The following is a 22,645-nucleotide window of genomic DNA, read 5'->3' as shown; positions in this document are numbered from 1 at the left end:
GTTTGCTGAAACAGAAAATAGAATAAATAAATGTAAGACACATTTCTACACAATGTTTCATCTGCTCACATTAACTCACAATTATGACTAGATTCCAATGTTACATTTTTCACCAGACCAGACCTACCTTGTGCAAATGTTTATATGTACAAACCTAAATTTCACTTGCCTCCAGCCAGTGATGATCCTGCTGGAAAATGCAAAACATTCTGCCTCAACCCAATGTTCACCTCCCTGTTAAGACACAATGGCAAAAAATAGTGAGAAACAGAATCAGAATGTAGAAATAATACATATGCAGTTTTACAAATGGCAATCACCAGGGTCCAAGCACTCCTTGGCAAGTAGCTTGCTAATGAGTACTTGATATCAAGGGGTGGATGTAAACCATGCATACAGTACAAACCATGCAAATTTCATAACAAATATCCAGTTCTAAGCCTATCCAATATCTGCTGAAATGTCATTTGTACTTTAAACTCTAAATATTTATTACCAGATGTCAGTGCTGATTAATGAAATAGAGGCTAAAATAACTAGTGTCATTACCGGACCTTCATCAGTATTTATTAAGACAATTACAAGAGGAATTATATGAAGAAGAACCCTAAGTTACTAAGTTACTGTTGTATCAATATATTTTTTTAAATAACTATTTTTTGAAGGTGTGATTTTTTGCAGATTTTCCCCCAATATAGTCACGGACCCAACAGGCAGCTCTCTCCTATCACACAACATCAACCAACCAGGGAGTACAAAGGCCATCACCCTCTGAGGCCAGCTGACTACCTCCCATAGAACATAAGGGGGCAGTGGAACACACTTGGAGGAAGGTGCTATTTGTCCTGTCTTGCATGCATAAGCTCACGGACACCCATGATTGGTTGGTGTTGCCGTGAGTTATGAGTTGATAGGGTGGGTGCCTTTCTTTTGTGCCACATGGGAGAAGATTCATTAAGTAGTAAGAACACATTTTGTACAGTAATGTCAGGATAACTAATTAAAAAAAAGCATTTCACAATATTTTAAAATATACAAACAAACATGATTGGCAGTATTTTGGATTTGCGACATCAAACAGTGCAAGCGAGCCAAATCTTTTTAACCTCCCACCCACTTCCAAAGAAATTCTGACTAATGCTGCCCACTCCTGCACACTATTCTATCCACTACAGCAAGAAGTTCAACCAATCACATGTGTGATATTTTCTGATGAACTTAGTCCAATATATAAAGAAATACTCATTTTATTTGAGTGTAATAACAGACACCACAAAAAGATATACTATTGTCCGTTAACACCAATAGATTGACAGTCCATTTCACCAACTGTATTGGAAATGTGAGGAACAAACATACAGATAGAGGTTCTATATGGGTGTCCACAGACACTTAAAGGTGTGATATTGTCACTTTATGTGTCATGGTAGTGTCATTATAACACACCTTTAAATATACTTTTGCTCACTTGTTGAATTACACTGAGCTCACTGTCCTGTCCATGGAACGAGTCTGACTTATTTGCTTTATGACATGACGCATTATTAGTCGATTGTAGTAAATGGACGTGCAAGTGGTTAGTCAACTTTAGCCAGACAAACTGTACCATGCAAACAATGTGAGAATGACATGATTACGTGGGGACCGTTAACCACCACCAGCTGCCTAGACTGCAATCACAACATTCAGCAGAAAACAACATTCTCTATACCAGGTTCCATGTACCGGTTTGCTAACAGGACTGCAACTCGGGTGGTCTTCTGCTGTTGGAGCCCATCTGCCTCAACATTTCATATGTTGTACATTCTGAGATGGTTTTCAGTGTACCAGGATTGTAAAGAGTAGTTATTTGTGTTCCCAAAGCCTTGCTGTCAGCTCAAAACTTGGCTTTCTTCCTCGAAATTATTTTAAATCCACAAAAAATATCTTCCCACAGAAATTCTTATGAGTTTGAGTATATATATATATATATATATATATATATATATATATATATATATATATAAAGTAAGTTGGTTATGTGTTGGCTGTAGTTTTCTTTTGTTGCTTTGCTCTAAAATCAGACAACAGGTTATAAAAATTCATACAGGACTACAAAATAGGTGAAAAGGAATTACATATAATGAAGCTTTTTCTTAAAGCTTCACTGAATTAGTAAGTTCACTGTCATGTCCATGGAACCAGAGACAGTGACACACCACGAATCACATGATTTACACGATGCTGGATTGAAAATTCTTTCTGTATCTTCATTAAAAAGGTACCAAACTTGACAGCTTCCTTGTTACTGGGGTAATAAACATAAATGCATTCATTTTCAGATGTGCAGCTGATTGCTCCAATTACATTTGCAAAACCGGTTCTAAAAAATTATGGGGGCTTTTCCCCTGATAATCGTTAGGTCAGATACAGATTTCCTTACACTAAGCTCCTATATGACAGGAATGACACAATACAAGTCAAGCAGGAGGCACCTAACCAGTCAGCCAGTTGCCAGGACTTAAAGGATAAGTAAATTAAAAATTCTCATGGTTACCTTTTATGAAACAGAACCAAACTCAAAAGAGATTTACGACAATTTCTCTAAATGCTGTCTGTGGTCACCAATAATAAAAAAAGAAAATTGTAATGTATATTTTACAGGACTCTATCTAAACATTTATGAAAACACTATATTAATGTGGATGACAGAATTACACATGAATCCCATCAAGTCCCTGTTAAAAAATGCTGAAAGACTTTGTTCAGTTAGCATAGAGTAAATTAGAGAGCCTCATTTCCAGTCATTCTATATACAGTATACCAAAATTGCACTCTCCAAGATCTTGGTACAATATATTATTTGGAACTCTCAGCTGTATAGTACCTGATAATGGAGGTGTCAAATAATATAGAATAACCTCTTTGTACCAAACCATTCAACATGCGACTGACAGCTGTTGACTGTTACCCAGGCATGTCCTGTAACACTGACTGTTTAAACAATAAATAGCTCTGAACATCTACTCTTGGTTTTAGCCTTCAGTTTCACCTGTGAAGTCTAAATTTGTTGTTAAAAAGATGAGCCAACATAGTAATGTATATGGAAGAAAAACAAGCCATTTTGACGGAGACAAGAGGGAAATAATCGACATAGTCAATAGAGTAATTTGGAAAGAAAACACTGGTGTACTGAGCAACAGACACCTAACAGGTTGGCCAAGGAAAACAACAACAGCTGATGACAGAAACATTGTGAGAGCTGTGAAGAAAAACCAGAAAACAATAGTCAGTGACATCACCATCAGCCTCCTGAAGGCAGGGGTGAAGATATCACAATCCACTGTTTGAAGACTTTGAGAGCAGGAATATAAAGACCATACCACAAGATGCAAAGCACTCATCAGCAGTAAGAAACTGAAGCCCAGACTGGAATTCAGAAAGAGGTTCAGAGATGAGCTACAGATGTTCCAGATCCATTATTAACCTCTAAGAATGTGATGTAAAGTCCAAAACGTCTGTGAAATCGTCTGTGAAACATGGTGGTGGTAGTGTCCTGTGTCCTGTCTTGGTCTTGCATGGCTACTTCTCTAACAAGCTCAATAATCATTATTGATGATGTAACACATGATGATAGCTGCAGAATGAATTCAAAGGTTTACAGGGACATTTTGTCTGGCAGACTGCAAAGAAATGCATCCAAATTAATTGAGAGGAACTAGCAACCAGACAATGATCCAACTAAACAAACGACTCAATAAGCAACAACTGAAAAGGCTGCAGTAAACCCATCAATTTGGTGATGCCAATGAGTCAAAGGCTTGATCTGGCTATTGCAAAAAAAGTGTCATGCAAGCAAATATTAAATGTTATTTACTTTAAGATGTATCTGTCCCTATATTTCTGCTCATGTAAAAATTGTGTGATACAAAATGTTACATGGTTTATGCTGTGTAATACATCTAGATGTAATTACAAGAAAATAAAGACTGATCTCCTTAAAGCTAGTTTTGGAGGGGACTATCTAGCAAGTGCTAAGACATCTTTAGATAGACCAATTACATTTACCCTGGCATTTACTAAACTGGCTCCTTACTTGACATGACCTGTGCAGGGAGACATCAGAGTATATCAATAGCAGAAAATAAAACGTTTCCAGAATTTAGCTGTAGCAACTGCTAACATTTTTTTCTAGGATGTCTCACATATATGGTCTATAAATTTGATATAATCATGAATGTGACAGTGTGAATATGAAATGATGTGTGAATATGCCCGAGAACAGCATGACAATGATATGTTGTTAGGTCCAGCAACTATATTACTGAGCCTGGATAAAGATCAGCTGTAGTTCCTGGTCCCCAGTACAGGTGGTAGTCTTCCTTGTAGGTACACTGCTCTGTGCCTCAAATCATGATTAAAATTTATTCAACATATCAGTGAGGGATCCATCACTGCAGCAGGTGTGTACACTGACCACGTTGTACATGATGGATTAAATGCTCGGCCACATACACCTTGTACCCCTGCTGTTTTAAAAGTGGACACAGATCTTTTGCGCCACAATGATGGCATGTGACAGGTCAGAACTCCTAAGCCTTGCCATGTCAACCAAACTGAATGCAACATCACAAGTGCATGGCACAGAATGCTTTGCCTTTAACCATAGCTTCTGTGTTGCTCTTACAATAATGGACTCAGTGACAATAGCCAGTAACTGATGTGCACTCGTCCAAGTCAGTGGTATTGACATATGGAGTTGCTTATTTGAAGATAGAACAGTTTGTAAAATCAAGTTTGTCTTCTAGTGCTGAGATGGGTCCAACTTATTTCTTCCTGTGGTTGTAAACGTCATGTTTTGGCAAAATTTATACAGAACCAAGCTGCAAAAAAAGCTACATGTGTTTGTATTAGAGCTATTACACTTTGACATTATAATCATACAATTGTGAATGTACAATCAAAAACATGTGTGATGTCCTGAAGCCACATTTCTGAGAAAATGAATAAGCAGTAGCCACTTAGTCTGTGCTCGATAGATGATCCATTTTGTGTTTAGTGAATAGATATTGGCAAGTAGACTGCTAAGGATGGCCAGTGTGTTTGGGTTAGCCTTTAGCCTAGTTTGGACATGAGCCTGCCTGCTCACAAGATCCTAGGGCCTTCCCCATGACATATGCTAAGGCTACTGTTTGGCATTAATGTTTAAGATAGCATTAACCTATGTTACATTTGCCAATTACTAACAATCACTGTCAGACAATATGATAAGTGTTTACTTTTCGCAATTTTTATACAATACAAAAGCATAAGCGATGCAGAACTAGTGCTAATGTTAATCATAAAATTATAGGAAATTTCATTCAATTAAATTTTTAGGTCACATACATAGAACCAGATGTTGTGAAAAGCTTTATGAATGCATTGGAGTACTAAATGCTGAAAATCAGTTAATCATATTCAGCCCAATAATTCTAAATAAATGCAAAAATATTCAATCATTTAAAGAAAGGGATTTCACAGGTCTTTTACTCTCAATAACTCACTATAAATCACAATTAATAATTACTTGGAATACTTATACAAGTGGCCCAATAATTGTGTTTACTCTTTATCAGAATACAGTGTCCTAGAAGGTTGTCAATCATCTTTTTCCAGTATAGTTTTTTTTTATTTCCAATCATGCCCTGATTTCTCGTTCAGAGAAGTTCCTTTTAAACTGAAGCTCAACCTCAAACCCATGTCCTAAATGAGTGAGTTGACTGAGACAGCACAGGAAAAAAAAACACCCCAAACACACAGACCACCCCTTTCACAAGGAAACCAAACACCAGACCTTCCTCTAAGGACTATTATGGTTATCAGTCTAACAACTCTAGAGAACCTAGGAAAAGCAAAGACAGAGCAGATTAATCTTATTCTTCTCCCCCACCAGACGTTGATAATGGCCTCCCACAAGAGCTGAGAGGCAGGTTTAAAATGTGCACAGGATAAAAGGGAATACTTTAAAGTGTCTTTGAGGAATGATTATTCTCTGTGATGCAAAACACTATACTAGTTTAGCCAAAATCTTTATTAGCTCATTTGTTCAATTTAACATGGGCAGGCTTAAATAAAGATGAACTGCACAACAAGCGTTTAATACAAAATTTCCCTGAAAAACAAAATTTGTTGAATATTAAACGCTTTTCTGTCAGGCCACATGCAAGCCACAAAAACTCTCTTCAGGTAGTCTTTTTTAGAGATAAATCTGGCCTTGAATGAAAATCTTTATGATTCATTCCAGGTTTATAAGTATTCATCTACTTGATCAAGGGCCATAAAGTTCATACGAAAGTGAATACATTCCAGCAATGCCTCATTTTTCACTACTGAGCATTCAATGAATATGAAAACAGAACTGGATCAAGGAGGCTCAGAAATGCAGCTTGAATTTGTTGTTTGTTTAGTTGTAAACAATAAAAATAATTCCAACCAAAATCACCTTAGAGATAATAACCCAAACAACAGACTTCCTGTGAGAACATGATCTTACCATGAATTTTATCAACAGATCAGAATTATATGATCAGGGGCCTAAAATATCACCAAATAAAAATCATCTATGAGATATAATACTATTCAAAGCCAGGTCTTACCAGGTCCTAATTCGACATATAAAAATCTGTACATAACGGCAACATCTGCTTCTTTAAGAAATTCAACAGCAATCATACACATAGCAGCATCAGCAATCAGTGTTATGATCTGTATCACTACGGCAGCAAAACTAGACAACCTTGTGGGCAGGCCTGAAATGCAAGGCTGTACTACGGCAGTGCCTTTGGCTCCTATTTGACATCACAACGCTGAATTCAAGTGTGTTTCAGCATGCTACTTGCAAAATGTACTACATATCAGAATACAAAAGAATGCTAATCCCAGCAGGTGAAAAGATTAGTTTAGCTCACCTGAGACACTGTGCACTAAAAGATGTTGCTTTCTGGCTCTTATGTATTTGCTGCTGGTTATGTGTTGAATGTGTTTTTCCTAAAATGGAGTGAACTAGGGAAAATGGAGAATTCTGTAAGGACGCTGCAGAGGTGTGGTGACAGGTACTGCCTAACACACCTGAGATTGAATCATTTACCTGAATGCATTGGAATGCCAAAACTCACGATACAGCACGTCCAATCGTGGCAAATATTCTGGCAGGTAAAAGGACATTTGTCCTACCGCACCCTAACCCATTGATTTTACTCCTAGCTTGTTTTTTTTTTTTCCGTTCCCTCAGTAAAGTGTCTGTTTAGAACACACTTTCTGCTTAAAGAAGATTGAAGTAATTGGTATAAGTTGCCAAAAAATATTTCCACTTCCTTCTCTGATCTGCTCAAACACTACATGTTTGATTTGGACACTACAATAGGAGGAAGGACAGAGAGGCACACTGAAGGCTTTATCTTCTGGATGGGACAATGTTCAAGGGAGTTTCCTGGGCTCGGAGCACAGAGGATCTTGGTGACAGTTGCTGTTTGGAGGTATCTGGTTGCTTCTGGAGCTTAGCCCCCCTCTTGCTCTCGCGCTGCTGGGCTTGTTTGTTGTAGCCTGGCCCTCAGTGTGTTATGTAATGTTTATAAAGGATTTAAAGGAACAGTGTTTCTGGAAAAAAAAAAATCAAATCAACGGGACCAGGATGTGGAAAACATAACAGCTCGTTAAGTAGATAAAACATTGAGCTAAAATACAACAAATTTATTCTGTACTAAGTATGCAATATGTCTAAACAAAGTAGATAACATTTATTACCTTAAACTAGTGTAAACATAGAGTTCTTACCAGAGATCAAGAAAATAATAGAATGGAATTTACCAAGCTCATTTATCAAATACTTAATATTAACCCTGATACAGTTTGTCTTTCCTAATTTCAAGTTCCCATGTCACCGATAATCTCTAAACAATTAAAGGTAAATGCAAAATGTCGAAAAAAGCACACAAGCACACACATGCCATGGGTTTGATGAACAACCTGTGCAGATTAGTGAAAATTACCAGCTTTCATTCCTATATACATCAGAGGCCAAAACCATTTGCAAACCACCCACAGGGTAATTCTCTTCCGTGGCCTGCCTCATCTATAAGGCATGACTAAGGCATGATTCCGTTGCCCGTGGTGCCCACCACGACAAGCCAGCATGCCAGGCTGTGGCGTTGACTGCAGTAACAGCTGCACTGCGGGTCACTGGTGTCCACGCAGACCCGTGTCCTGCCTGCAGACAGAGTTGTACGTGGCATTACGGCTTTCCTGAAGGAACACTCGGCTTCTTGACAGTTGAGGGCTTTGTTACAATTGCAGCTCGTTTTTATTATAATCGTGGAATTCACCATGGTTGGAAGAAAGTGGTGAGAAGACTAAGGTGAAGGGAGAGGAGAATCCCTCGGCTTTCCTTCATAATCTAAGATGACACAGGGATGTTCTAAAACTCTGCGAAAAAATAGGCAAAGTGATTCAACCGCTCTAAGCAGGATATGCAGTGGTCAGCTAGCAGAGGAAAAAGGGAGCTGATAAACACCAGAGCAACAGGCACAGATCAACTGCGTCACACTTCTCACTCTCACACACACACACACACACAGAGAGACACACACAGCCATGTGCCTGGCAACACAACAACAGTATTGCTTCACGCTTGTGCTCTCATCAAACCAGTCATAAGACATACAGACATTTATCAAGTAATACCACAAAAAAAATCACCTATCCTTCAGCTTTCATGCAAAGTGCTTTTAAAATAGTTTAGTCAGTATGAATTCTGTTTAACTCTCCGTCTAACCGTTAAACAAGAACTTAAAAGAAAAAAGGGACAATATTACCTTGTGGCCAACAACAGGGATGTCTCTACCTGTTTGTTTGAGCTGGTCCAATAGAATTCTGTCTGCAAAAGCGCTTTAGACAACCTTACAGGATGAGAGAGCTGTCACTCAGGTGCCTGACGTGGCTGCTTTCGGAGGTTTAGCGCATGTGAACTGGCCGCCAGCCAGAACACAGTAACCAAGAGAGCAAGGTAAACAATTTCTCTCGCTCTTTCTTTCTCTCTTCCTGGTCTGCCTGCGTGACATTTAGAGCCTTTTCAGCACAGTCCTGTATTTTCAAGGCATCCTTGCAATTCAGGAGAGAGCGAGAGAGAGAACTGACAGAAGAAAATAGATACCATGCTCGAGAGTCTGAACGCAGCAGATATGGCTGAGTCACATCAGATGCACTACTTCCAGTAGCTATGCAGAAGCGAGTGCAGCTGAGGGACACGCTAACAGGGACGAGCCGCAGTCCAATTCTAACAAAAACGCCCCAATTTACCAGCACATTCCACTTTGCTGTGTGTGCCAGAAGATCACAAATGTAGCCCTCACAAGCTAAGCTCTTGTTCACAGTAGTTTAACCCATGCATCATCATCACCAACCTGTACCTGATCCCCAGCCAAGATATTCATGCCACAGCCCAAAACATGCATTATTCGCATGAGCAGGCCAAATGCAGTATGAAGTACTTCTTCCTCAACAGGCTTGAATTGTCACTGGGCTGTGATGAAGTAAAGCTCAGATGTTACTAAGAATATCTTTTTTTTATATACGTTTCTCTAATATCCCACACACCTACAACAGAATTACACACAGTGCTCATGGTGTAAGCACTTGTTTCCTCATTGGTCCAAATAATGTTGTGGGTGTTACGATACTATTTAGTACACTGTGAAGGATATCCATCACATTTCTCCTCGAATATAGGAACCTTCTAGAACAAGAGCTCTGTCTTTAACCCTTCACCTGCCCGCTTGCTTGCTGAAACGCTTTCGACGCCATCACATACAGACGTAAATAGATATATATTTATATATATATATATATTGTTATATAAATATGTATAGATAAAGAAAAAGTATGTCAGCTTCCTCGTCATCGGTGTTGGAACCCAGAGATGCGATTCCGAAAGTGCGGACTCGGGCGTCAGAGGCAGAGAGAGAAAAGGGTGGTTGAGAATGAGGATGGAGAGGAAAAAGAGAAGGATGAGAGGCGAACGAGTAGACAGAGGGCTGAGGCTCACTCACGGCCGCTCTTGGGCAGGAGAGAAGCATGCGACTCGGACTCCTGTCTTCCTAGCTGCTGCTTTCCTTTCGATGTGAAAAAGTGACGTAGCAACTAATCCAAAAATCTTGCCCTCCCTGTCTCTGTCTCTCTCTCTCTCTCTCTCTCTCTCTCTCTCTCTCTTGCTCTCCTGGTCACCCTCCCTCCTTCCACAATCACTCCTCCCTCTCCTGCTCACTCTGATTTCATTGGCTTGTAACAGCAGAATAACTTGCTGTGTTTTTTTTTTGATACACATCCATACAAATAGACGTCAAAAGACTTTGCAAGCAAACAATTGGATATCTGCTGCAAACACCCATGCTTCCACGATGCCTCTCTCTCCTGCTCTACATCTCTTTCTCTCATACGCTTTCCCTCTTTTTAGCGCACAGTGTGACGCAGCATTTAATTCTCCAGGCTTTTCTCCCCTCTCTCTGTTATGGCTACGCAAGCTGTTCTTCATGGGAAACTCAACCCAGCATCATCACAACGGCATTCGTGCTACAGTGTCAGAAATGAGGGAGATAAAAAGAGAGAGCAGTCGCTTAAACGGACATGGCCATCTTCCTCTCGCTTCTATCGCTCTCTCTTCATTCTGCTTTCATGTCCTTCTTTTGCCTCTGCCCTCCTTTAATTGGGTCTCTGCCCATCTAGCTGCCTCTTTTTCTCTTCTTCCCGCTCTTCCTCCTGCACTCCAGTGTCTCATCTTTTTGTGTGATTACATACTCACGTCTCAGTGAACTGAGATGACTGCGCTTGCCTGATCACCTGACATCCCACAGCTTTTAAAGGCACATAGCTTAGCTGAGCAGCCATTACGTAACAGGCTGCTCTGTTTATTTTGTTCCCTCTCTTGGGTCACATCCTTGAAGGACAGACACAGTCTGTTAATAACAGACCTGCCATTTGTCATTAATAACTAACCCTCAGAGGAGACAGGGAAGGTGCATACAGTATCCCTGCTATTAGGGTGTGAATAAAAGTTGATAACAAATGTTCACTTTAGCAACTGCAAACATGGAAATAAGTTAGTGCACAACTGCACACGTCAGTACCAAGTAATGCTGTAATGAACCTCCTGCTGAGGAAAACGTTTTACTTTGTGTATGTGCCAAAAAAAGAACAGGAAATAGATGAGTATTAAATGAACTGAGATGAGACATGAGAGGTATCAGTTTTGACATTTTTGCCACAGGCAGAGAAAAAGAGAGGTCACTGAGAGTGAATACAGGGAAGCTACCATGGAACATCCTGTGAACTTTACACAGACTTCCTCTTGCTGTAATGAATCCATGAACAGGCACAAGTTTTGCATAGCAAAGAACGTGTTAGAATATTAGTCATTTTACTAAGTAAATATTCTGATATTTACACTATAGCCATGTTAGTGTTGTTTTCCTGATGTACTGTAATGGCTGACTTATGGACATAGCGTATAGGTGGTGTGATTAGTCATATAAGCTGTCAGCTAGTTGCTGAGTATGCTCAGATGCTTAGTATGTTCATTTGTTAAACAGTTAAAAACAGCAAACGGTTTGTTTAGTGGAAGATTAAGACTTGGTAAACCATTGAATGAAATCTAAAAAAGAAATGCAGTGTAAATGTACAAGGCATAATAAAAACAAACCCTTCCTAATTCTGATGCCATCACTTTTGGCATGACTACTTCTCCCAGCATGCTACTCTCTGTGACATTATGCTCAGGAAAGAGACACTGCTAACAGGAGCAGGCTGATCGCACACCAATAAGCCTCTTAGTGCTCAGTTTAAGTATGGCACTGCATGCAGCACACTGAGGGCTCATTACCACAATGTCACATCAGTGAATTGAGAAATAACTTGGGCCAGGGATACAGCAACACTGCCAGAAGTGTGGCACTGGGGCTGTGTGTATCAGATCAGACAACTTCAAAACTCTGCCTTCTCTGCTGTAATGCTGCCCTTTGTTATGATTTATTAATGCGGTGCCTAAAAGAACATTTTATTAAACAAAGTTAAACTAGTCTGTTACACCAGATTTTTTCCTAGTTCCTTAGGGGCTCACTTTAAGAGTTAGAAGTTTTTAGGGTTCAAAGTGAAAGATTTTTTTTCCTGAAGTATAAATCTGATAAACTAAACTTAATAAGTATGGAACAGCAAAAATCGTTTGTAACTAGGGAACAGATTTTTAGGCTGATATCATAAATTTTGAGATGCCATGTGGCTTAAAGCTGGACATTCCAGACATGTTGAGCCGCAGTCAGCCATCAGCAGGAGGCATCTTATGCATTGAAACCATAGGATTTTAATTCATTTTAAATGATAATGTACTTGATAAAATGATATTATTTACTGTTAGAGAAGCCTGACTGCCCTGTGAACTCGAGAAGCCCTCTTCAAAACTCAGAAACTATAATTATTTATCCTGGAAAAGGAAATGAGCAGGTGTACCTGTCTTGTGAGTGTATACTGTATGTCTAAACCCCTGGGGATAAGTCTTGCTCTTCTACTCTACAGTATCAGCTTGTTAGCAGTATCAATGTTCATTTCTGCGTTTTTCTGCTGTCTCTGTGTTTGTTCACACACTTTTACCTCTTCCTGCCACCCTTGCTAGAGAATAATAAAAGTTATTAAACTTCCCAGTAAAGTGGATAATGAGTGTACGTTCTACTGGATTATCACAAGTTCAGCATGGGTATAATACTGTTTCCATTAACCACCCAGAAGTTTCGCACATAAAGTGCTGGCGTAACATAATATTATCAGAAGATGCGATAAACAACAAGGTTAAAGTAACCAGAGCCCTGACAAGTGGGTGACAGACGTAAGATGTAAGGAAGTGAGAATTGAAAACAACTTACTTTATGAACAAACATTTCATAATACTGAATCTCAAAAGGCACGTAGCATGGCATAAATTCCAGTCTAGTTGAAAGAATCGCAAGGCTTATGTGGAAAACGTGCTCAGACATGCTTAACACAGTAGCAGGATATGGGATTAATTGCCATAGTGAACTTGGCATACTGCAACAGATGCAGTGTTGATCGGGATACGCTTATGAGAAGCTGTTTCACTGCTCCAATGAAGGAGTTGTTGGCACAGGTTTATGGATTAAATCATGAGAGTTAATGAACAACTGGCCAGTGCTGTAGTTCTAAGGCCTGTTCAGCATTGACAAATCACTGAGTCGGAAATAAAAAAAATTGAAGATTAAAGCCAGTCTCATTTACTTCCATCACTGACCATAAAGACACGAAACTGTTTATTTCAAACAATGGAGGGCCAACTTCAATGCGCTTTCTTGCAACAAAGCTATTTAGAAACAGGAAATTTACCCTCCATCTGAAATAACAAACATTTATAATAATGAGTTCACACACTGACCATTATTTCCTCTACTGAGTGCCTTGTAAATAAAACACTCATTATGTGCGTAATATGCTAGCTGATAAGGCATGTTAACCCAGGTCCTTCTTTTCTTTTTTACTATTTCTATACTCTGTCATTCAGCAGAAGGTGACAGGCCGGTTAATTTTAGCTGTGTCATCTCTCCTGCGAGTTCCACTTCCTGTAGCACAATTCGTCAGCAGTAGAAGAGCCTCAGGGCCTGGTGAAAGAAAAGCAGAATGGCCTCACTAACAGCCCAGGCCCCAAATGACGCACATGAACTTCCTCTGCCTCGGCCATTCACAAAAGCCACGGAAGGCTGCATTTTTAAAAAACAAACACTAAAATGGAGAATCTGGGGAAATATAAAGGAAAACTCAAAGGTTTATAATGCAAAGCTTAATTGCTCTGAACTTTATTAATCCAAGTATGTATTTAACTGGTTATCTGTTCAAATACAGTAGGTAACTGGAAACAAAATTTTGCGTTACATGGTAAGCAATACAACAACGTATAAATAACTGTTTCCTTCTACATTTGGATTTCATGACTTACACCACCATACATTGTGCTTCTACTTTGGACTTTGGATTATGTGTTTATGTAAATGTATGTATCATGTAGTGTGTGTATGTGTGTGTGCACAGGTGTAGCCAGGCTGACTGTGTATGAGACGGCGAATAAATGTGAGTGTGCTTCCGTGTTGTTATAATAACTAAGAAGAGTTGGGATTAGAATTTCTCTCCAGGGTTTCGGCATGAATCTCGCCATGCTTTTGTACTCCATTTCAAGCCGTGGAACGCAGACTGATGAAACGATTTCAGTTCCATCTCACGCCACATACAGATCAAAAGTACGGGATGAAAAATCTCATGCCAGTTTATCTCTCCATGTATGCAACAGCTGTAGCAAACTTTCTTGCTGTGGCTCACGATGTAACAGATTTAGGCTCATGGCAGCATCGGGTGGCAATCTTGCTTAGGAAATAGCAGGCTAATAAGTTGTAACGCTGCACTGTTGACTGGCTGCTCAATATTGTATCTTCCCCAAGCTTTGGCATTGTTTTACTTTGTCAATTCATTGTTGTTCTACAATTTACAGTAAGTGTTTGTGTTTTCTGCTTAATAGCTGAACCATTCTAGCTCCAGTTTGCACAATTTAGTCTATCAACACTTTATATTTTTGTATTATTTTGAAAGGATTCCAAATAACTAATGTCGTCTGTCTTATTTAGTGCCTGATTCTGTGGTTTCTTCCTTATTGTTCATATGCTTTGTACTTCAAGAAGTCCAGTAAAAAGCATCAAGCTCTTAGTCAAGTACAACAGTAATTAAAGTGTGTGTGCTCTGTTCTATGGATCAATTGTATACGTCTCTTACAAGAAGAAGCTATGAAGCAAAGACTTTTATTTAGTAAGATTTTGCAAAACAAGTATTCAGTTAATTCCAGGAATTGTTCTGCCCTAATAAAATCTACTGGACGTCTTCTGAAATGGGTATTGTAAAGGCACACTTACCCCAAGGTTGCCTGGAAGCTCTCGCCACTCTTGATTAACTGTAAAACATGAAATACGTCAACAAACAGAGGGACAGCAAACTTTCCTAAGACTATGATTATATGATTGAACATTGTAGCTTGTTCTTTCCTGTTAATTTAATTCATAACGTATGAATTTAAGATTTTCACCTGACTAATTCAGTAATTGATTAACAGATATTTTCCATGCATTTTTTTTTAGCACATTCTATCATCAATATTTGACTACTGAAGCTAATAAAATGACATTGTCTAGGGCTACTTTCTTAAACACAATGAATAGCTATCCAGGAACCTTGAAATATGAAACTTATTTGACTAGTGGATTGAGTCCAAATCTGATGAGGTCATTACATTAACCTGCATCCTTTTTGTACATTCCCACCTGGTTTTCAACAACAGCACAGAAACTGAAGACGTCTCTGGCAGAAGAACCGATGAGTGCAAAGGCCCTGGAAAAAACATGGAAGAAGGTGTTTAGAAATGTAACCAACAACCATTTTAGTTTATTTAGTACACAGATATTCTCTCATTATCAGAAGTAATATAAAACTGTTTAGGTTTTAATACAGAATAAATCAATTTTCAAGGATTTTTAACTTGTCCGATATTTCCCTGAGGGCATGGTGGATTCATGGTTAGAATGTTTTCCTCATACCTCTGGAGTTGGGGATTTGGTTTTTGCCTCTGCTCTGTGTGCAGAGTTTGCATGTTCTCCCTGTGCTTTGGGGGATTCCTTGGGGTAATCTGCTTTCCCTCCCCAGTCCAATTACATGCGTTGTAGGCTGATTGGCATCTCTATATTACCCATAGAGTGCGAGTGAGTGTGTGTGCAATCCTGCCCTGTGATGGCTTGGCACCTTGTCCAGGGAGTCCCCTGGGAAAAGCTTCAGGTTCCCTGTAACCCTGTGTAGGAAAAGCGGTACAGAATATGGGTGGGTGGATGGATGGATATTGTCCTAATGTTTAGATCGATCTTGTTACAGGTTTGCTAGACAATAGAGAATCGTTTTTCACACATAAATCTGGGAGGCAGTTGTCATTCAGTTGTCTCAAAAAATCTTTTTGTCTGTGTGTACTTCATGCTATATTACATTCAGAGTTTTAGACTGTAGGTATTATTAGTCTGTGGACTACTGATCACTTCTCAAGTCGCTCTGAATAAAGACCTCTGTAAACAATAAATATTTACACTGACTGTTTAGCCTTTTTAACAAGAAATTATAATACTGTTTAACCAATAAAAAAAAAAACATATGAATGAACATATGGAGAAAAATAAGCAGAATAGGAAAGACCTTTTACTCTTTCTCCATGTCATTTAGCAGACACCCTTATCCAGATTGACTTACAATTTATTTCAACTTATACAACTGAGGGCTTTGTTCAGGGGCCCAACAGTGATGCTCGTAGACCTGGGATTTGAACTCATGACCTTCTGGTCAGTAGTTCAACACCTTAACCACTAGGCTACCACATCCCTTGAGGATTTTTCATTTTGCCCAATATACTTTTCAAAGTACACCTTCGATGTCAGAATTCTGTGCGTTGTCTCTCATCCATGCCATTTATCTTGGGACGTTTTGTACTTCTCCTCAACTTATCACATGAAAGCTGACGTAACGCAATGTGTGTCAGAGGTTACGCACAGCAGCGACACCTAGCGGCGCGTCGTCCTTAACACCGGGTTTGTTTACATCGGAAATACAAGGTGCGCACTTGGCTAACAATTTGGCCTAGACTCAGCTGAACGTTTAACAATTCGGTGTATAAATCACATCTCATATCATATATCATATCATATATCATACAGTGCCTGAAAAGCAAGCTCGTAACACTCAAAGTACACACAAACAGATTACATAAAACCTACATATCTACATGGAACCAAATCAATTCTATTCGCATTATACTGGAAAATGGACACCAACACTTTACAGGGTTTTCAGGTAGCTTTGTGTTTATTGTTGGATTCATAAAAGATGCATTGGAGTAAAATGGTCCATGAGGATAGGAGAAGAGGAAATATGAACTGCGTAACGCGCCATCAAATGCGCGACACACACACCCACACACACACACACACACACACACACACACACACACACACACACACACACACACACACACACACACACACCTATGTCGCAGAGGCAAACCCCACCTATAGGCTTGTTTTTCCCCTCTATACAGAAAAACATGTAAAAACCCAATCTGAATCAGTGGCGTTCTTTAAAACATCATTCCATCCCATTGCGCCTGGAGGATTTGGGCACCGCACTGACTTTGATGCGGCATTTGTAATTAGGATATATAGAGGGTAAAACGTTTAACTGTAAACCCCGTACAACTTATAAAGCAAACGTTTCCCTGCAACATCATATATAATATCAATATATAAAACGATACCTTGGATACCGGACGAGCAAAACTTTATCCGCATGTGGACACTACAGATATTATAATATCGTGTCTGGTTTCGCAGATCACCATGTCACTCACCTAGATCAAGCTGCTTTCGTATGATCGTGGATCACTTGCAGGATCGTTTCACTTATTGTTTATGCGCCACTGGTTCGGTGTCCGTTCAGCGTTTCCGAAATGTCCGAAACACCTTGTGCGACGCGCATCACAATTTCCACAGCGCCACATTTGAACCCCGCCCCGCTTTCACACACCCCCAGCTTCCTATTGGTCGCCGCCTTCCTTCGTCATCGCTATCACATGCTTTGGACGCGTGTTTACAAACACTCGACTTGATCACGTGTCGCGGAGCCATTTTGACATGCGTGAATATTCTAGCGTGGAGCTCCAGAATGTTCTACCGTGCAGCTGCAGTTTTCGCTTTATGCTAAAGTACATAGTTAAGTTCACAAAGTTCAGTTAAACTCAATTTTATTTTATATCATTTATATAATATTTTATTAATAGACCTCGCCATAAAGCAGTTTTGAGCTCCTAAATCGAGAACGGTCTCTAAAAACGTTTATGATCCTTAAAAATATTTGTTACCTCTGTAAGGACCTATTGGATCCAGCTTATTGATAATCGAACATACACTATATTAACTACTGTAAAAGCACATCTGTATACAATTGAGGGATGAGTGGCTCACAGGCCCAGCAGTGGCAGCTTGCTGGACCTGGGACTCAAACTCATGACCTTCTGGTCAGTAAGCCAACACCTTAACCACTAAGCTACCACATCCCTGCCATTCAATCAAAAGTGCATTTTTAAGTTCAGACACTGATAAAGTCCTGGCTTGCAATCAACACACCAAGAGAGTTCCTCCATACAATCAAAACCATATCTTTATGGAATTCACTTTTCTTCCTTTACCATTCAAGGGAGTTTTTCCTCGCCACTTCTGCCTCGGTCACCTCAGACTTGCTTATTGGGGATAAACACATTTAAATATATCTAATATTAATCTTGAATTTTGTATTCTATTAATCTTTATATTATTCTTTATAATAACCTTTTGTTCTATGTTTATGTTCTGTAAAGCTGCTTTGAGACAGTGTCAGTTGTAAACAGTGCTATACAAATAAAATTGAATTGAATTGAATTGAATTGAATTGAATTGTTTACCGAGGCACATCTTTGCTTAAACAAGAAAGGTTGTGACTGACTATTTAGAGTCAGTGTTTGGCGACACCCTAGATATTCAGCTCAACTTAAAAGGCAAAGTAATTAGAGAGGAAAAACTTGCACCCTGGAAATTAGAATGTAAATGTGTCAAACTAAATTATCATGGAATTACCATGATTTGCATGGAAGGAAAGCTTTCAGAGCTACAAAAAATCTCTTAGTGTTGCTAGATTGGTGTATTTCTCTAGCCTTATTGAAGATAAAAATAATCCTAAATCCTGTAGTAAAATTAACTAGAAATAAAAACACTGTCGAAAGGTGCACACCATCTATTTGCAGCAGTAATAACTACATGAATTATTTCAATGGAAAAATTGATAACATCAGGCAGAAAATTCAGACCATTTATTTAATACCAAAAAAATTAATAGATAATGCTGTAGATATTTCTGTTTTTGATCAGTACTTAGACTGTTTTAATCCCCTTCAAGAGGGGAATTGTTTTCACTGATTTCTTCTTTAAAATGATCAACCTGCATACTGAATCCCTTACCCACATCTTTCTTTAAACAGATACTACCAGTAGCTATCCAACCCAATGTAAAGATAATACATTCTTCCCTTTAGCTCTAGCTATGTGCCGAAATCTTTTAAGCTAGCGGCTATCAAACCTTTGACTAAAAAAACCTTACCCTGACCCAAGCCAGCTGTCCAACTATATTCCAAATTCAAACCTCCTCTTTATCTCCAAGATCCTAGAAAAGGTTGTAGCTCGGCAGATATGCTCATATCTACATAGTAATAATATTCATGAAATGTATCAGTCAGGGTTTAGGTCTCATCATAGCACAGTTCTGATTAAAGTTGTAAATGGCCTGTTACTGGCCTCTGATCAGGATTGTCTCTCTTTGCTGGTTTTGCTTAATCTTAGTGCAGCTTTTGATACCATTGAGCATGCTATTTTACTTGATAGGATAAAACATATTGGTGTTAAAGGGACAGGCCTCTCCTGGCTCAGGTCTTATTTGATGGATCAATATCATGATGACTAAACAAACTAATGTAATGTTCAGTGTTCCGCTAAGTTCTGTTTTAGGCCCATTGCTTTTCTCTCTATATATGCTACCTCTTGGTGCAATTATTCATAAACATGGTATTGGCTTCCACTGTTATGATGTCTTCCACTGTTATGATGACCTCTAGGTTGGATTATTGTAATGCTTTAGTGTCTAGAGGTTCCAGTAGGAGCATAAACAAGCTCCAAACATTCCAAACTAGAACCAGAAGATATGAACATATCATCCCTATCTTGTTCTCATTGTATTGGCTCTGAGTCAAGTTTTGCATTGATTATAAAATACTATTATTAACCTATAAAGCACTCAATGGTCTCGCGCCACAGTACCTGAGAGATCTTTTGTTTTTTTATGATCCGTCACGCCTACTTCGATCAAAAGGTGCAGGCTATTTAAGGTACCTCAAGTACAAAAGGCTACAGCAGGGGGCAGAGCCTTTTCTTACAGGGCCCCACAGTTATGTAACAGACTTCCAATTAGTGTTCGGAACTCAGACACATTCTCAGTGTTTAAGTCCAGACAAAAAACACATTTCTTTAGTCTAGCTTTTTTATGAATAGCTTTTCTTAGATAGTAGATCTGAAGGGTTCATGGGCATAGAGTGTTTGCTGAACTGGGATGTCTGTATGCTGTTGGCTTAACACCCTCGCAAGTCGCTCAGGTTTGCAGACTGTGGAGTGGTGGGCAGTGGCACCCCCAGAAACCTTTAATAGGGGTGGCCAGCGGAGGCCACAGCAAATCTTGGGGTGGCACCAACGACGAGATGGAGAGGGGGAGGGGCAGTGAAACAGCTACTCTGGTGGCGCCAATCAATCAGGCTGCAGCATGTGCTTCATTTTATTTATTTATTTATTTATCTATTTATTTATTTATTTATTTATTTTTCACTTCATGAACTATTGTGAATTTTCATTATGCATTCAAATTCAAATTCATACTGGGGTGGAGACAGCTGTGGCCAGAGTTTATGGGGGTGCCCCTGGTGGTGGGAAGCTTTACATCCCAGGAAGCCCTCATGTCTGTGTCACCTTCTGGCTCTAGCCTTTTAGTTATGCTGTAATAGCACTTTTTTCTGCCTTTGCACAAAATTTACATTGTTATATTTACATATCGCCTGATTAAAATACCTAACAGTTTCCTTCTCTCTCTCTCTGTCGAGCTATTTATGCCACTCCCGCACTCCCAGTGTTCCGAGTTCCTAGTCTTATCATCTCTTCTTACGGAGCTACTTTGTCAATCCTTTGTTGCACTATTATTCAGTTCAATTCAATTTATTTGTACTGTATAGCGATTTTAACAATTCCCATTGTCTTAAAGCAGCTTTACAGAAGTATGGAAACAAAAGAGAGAGAAAAAAGAACTAAATACATAATAACAATAAGAAGAAAAAAATAAGGATAAAAATAAATAAATAAATATGTACAATTCAATTTTAAAATACTATATATCTATCCTATCCCTAATGAGCAAGCCAGAGGCGACGGCGGCAAGGAAAAACTCCCTGAGATGATATGAGGAAGAAACCTTGAGAGGAACCAGACTCAGAAGGGAACCCATCCTCATTTGGGTGACACTCTACAGTAAATAATGTAAATGCAAATAATGCCCTTTCTTTTATTTTTTTTTTACAATGGGAATTGTTAAACGCACTATACAAATGAATTTTAATTTGAATTAGAATTCTTTCCCAAACTGTTGCCACAAAGTTGGAAGCAACAATTACCTGAAATGTCATTAACATTACCCTTCGATGGAACCAATGGGCCTTGTCCCACCCTGAAAAACAGACCAATACCATTTTCCCTCCCCCCATGGCCGGTTCCAGCCAGTTATATTAGTTTGGGATGGTGCAAATAATAGCCCCATCACCTAATCCGGTTCCCCCCATAAGTGATATTTACAATGCCCCCTAACCCCTAGATATCCGTTTGCTTTGGGGAACTTGTTGAGAACTTTGGAGGACCAATGTGGAGGATAAACTGGAATTAGCTGTATCCTCTGATATGCTAGAAACATAGAAGCAGGCAGCACTAGTATTGCTTTATAGGCTTAAAAATGATACATTATTCATTCATTCATTCATCTTCTACCGCTTATCCAAACTACCTCGGGTCACGGGGAGCCTGTGCCTATCTCAGGCGTCATCGGGCATCAAGGCAGGATACACCCTGGACGGAGTGCCAACCCATCGCAGAATGATACATTAATGTCGGTTAAATTATGAGCATTCATTATCTGGTGCACGGCAATCATGAATTGAGAAAAGAAAGTAAAAAGTCAGTACGGATCTATAACCTGTAAGTGTGATGAACTGAAATTAGCATAAGGCAAGTGGAAAAAACTATTGTGTGCTGTGTGACTGGAGCTTTTTTTTATGTACGGCTAGTGCAGATAGATCATTTTCCATTATCTGCCAACCCAATCAGAAGTTATAAATCATGCTGGTATTTTTTGTGTTTTTCCCCTTGGCTAAAAAAAATTAAAAGTCAAACTTTAATTAGGTGGGTAAGACCCCTGCCCACTGTTGCCGCCGGTCCAGACTCCCTCACAAAACTTGACAGTACTGTCAATTCAATTCAAGTTTATTTTGTATAGCGCTTCTCAAAGCAGCTTTACAGAACATAAACATAGAACAAAATGTTATTGTAAAGAAGAATACAAAGATTAATAAAATATGAAATTAATATTAAGATTAATATCAAGATTAATATTAGATATATTTAGCTCACAATGTGTATGAAATTATCCCCAACGAGCAAGTCTGAGGTGACTCACGCAGCAGTGGCAAGGAAAAACTTTAGATGGTAGATTAGATTAGATTAGATTAGATGGTGGAGTAGAAAACTCCCTTAGATGTGGGCACTATACGTTCAAATAAAATTTGTTCTACTCTCATGTGCCAAATTTAAATTATCACAGGAAAAACATGCAAGTTCCGTGTACACAACCCCAAACCTGGATTGTTTTTAATTACACAACATAACAAATAATT

At 39.1% G+C, this 22,645-nt stretch overlaps 1 long non-coding RNA gene across 5 annotated transcripts; it reads right to left on the bottom strand.

Annotated features, from left to right (window-relative positions):
* Positions 1-6,034: 6,034 nt before the first annotated feature.
* Positions 6,035-17,638, bottom strand: LOC132862316 (uncharacterized). 5 transcript variants are annotated; one of them, XR_009650016.1, is made up of 6 exons: positions 17,489-17,638; positions 15,645-15,892; positions 15,372-15,438; positions 14,967-15,004; positions 8,010-13,670; positions 6,035-7,617 (listed from the first exon to the last, which is right to left on the bottom strand). It is a non-coding gene; the product is annotated as an uncharacterized LOC132862316 (long non-coding RNA). The 5 variants fall into 5 exon arrangements; XR_009650014.1 differs by having other exon boundaries at positions 8,063-13,670; XR_009650015.1 differs by having other exon boundaries at positions 6,035-8,227; positions 8,343-13,670.
* Between the last annotated feature and the right edge of the window lie 5,007 nt (positions 17,639-22,645).

Source organism: Tachysurus vachellii, chromosome 19, assembly GCF_030014155.1.
Source record: "Tachysurus vachellii isolate PV-2020 chromosome 19, HZAU_Pvac_v1, whole genome shotgun sequence".
Classification (NCBI taxonomy): Eukaryota; Metazoa; Chordata; class Actinopteri; order Siluriformes; family Bagridae; genus Tachysurus; species Tachysurus vachellii.
This window is presented reverse-complemented; position numbering and strand designations above follow the sequence as displayed.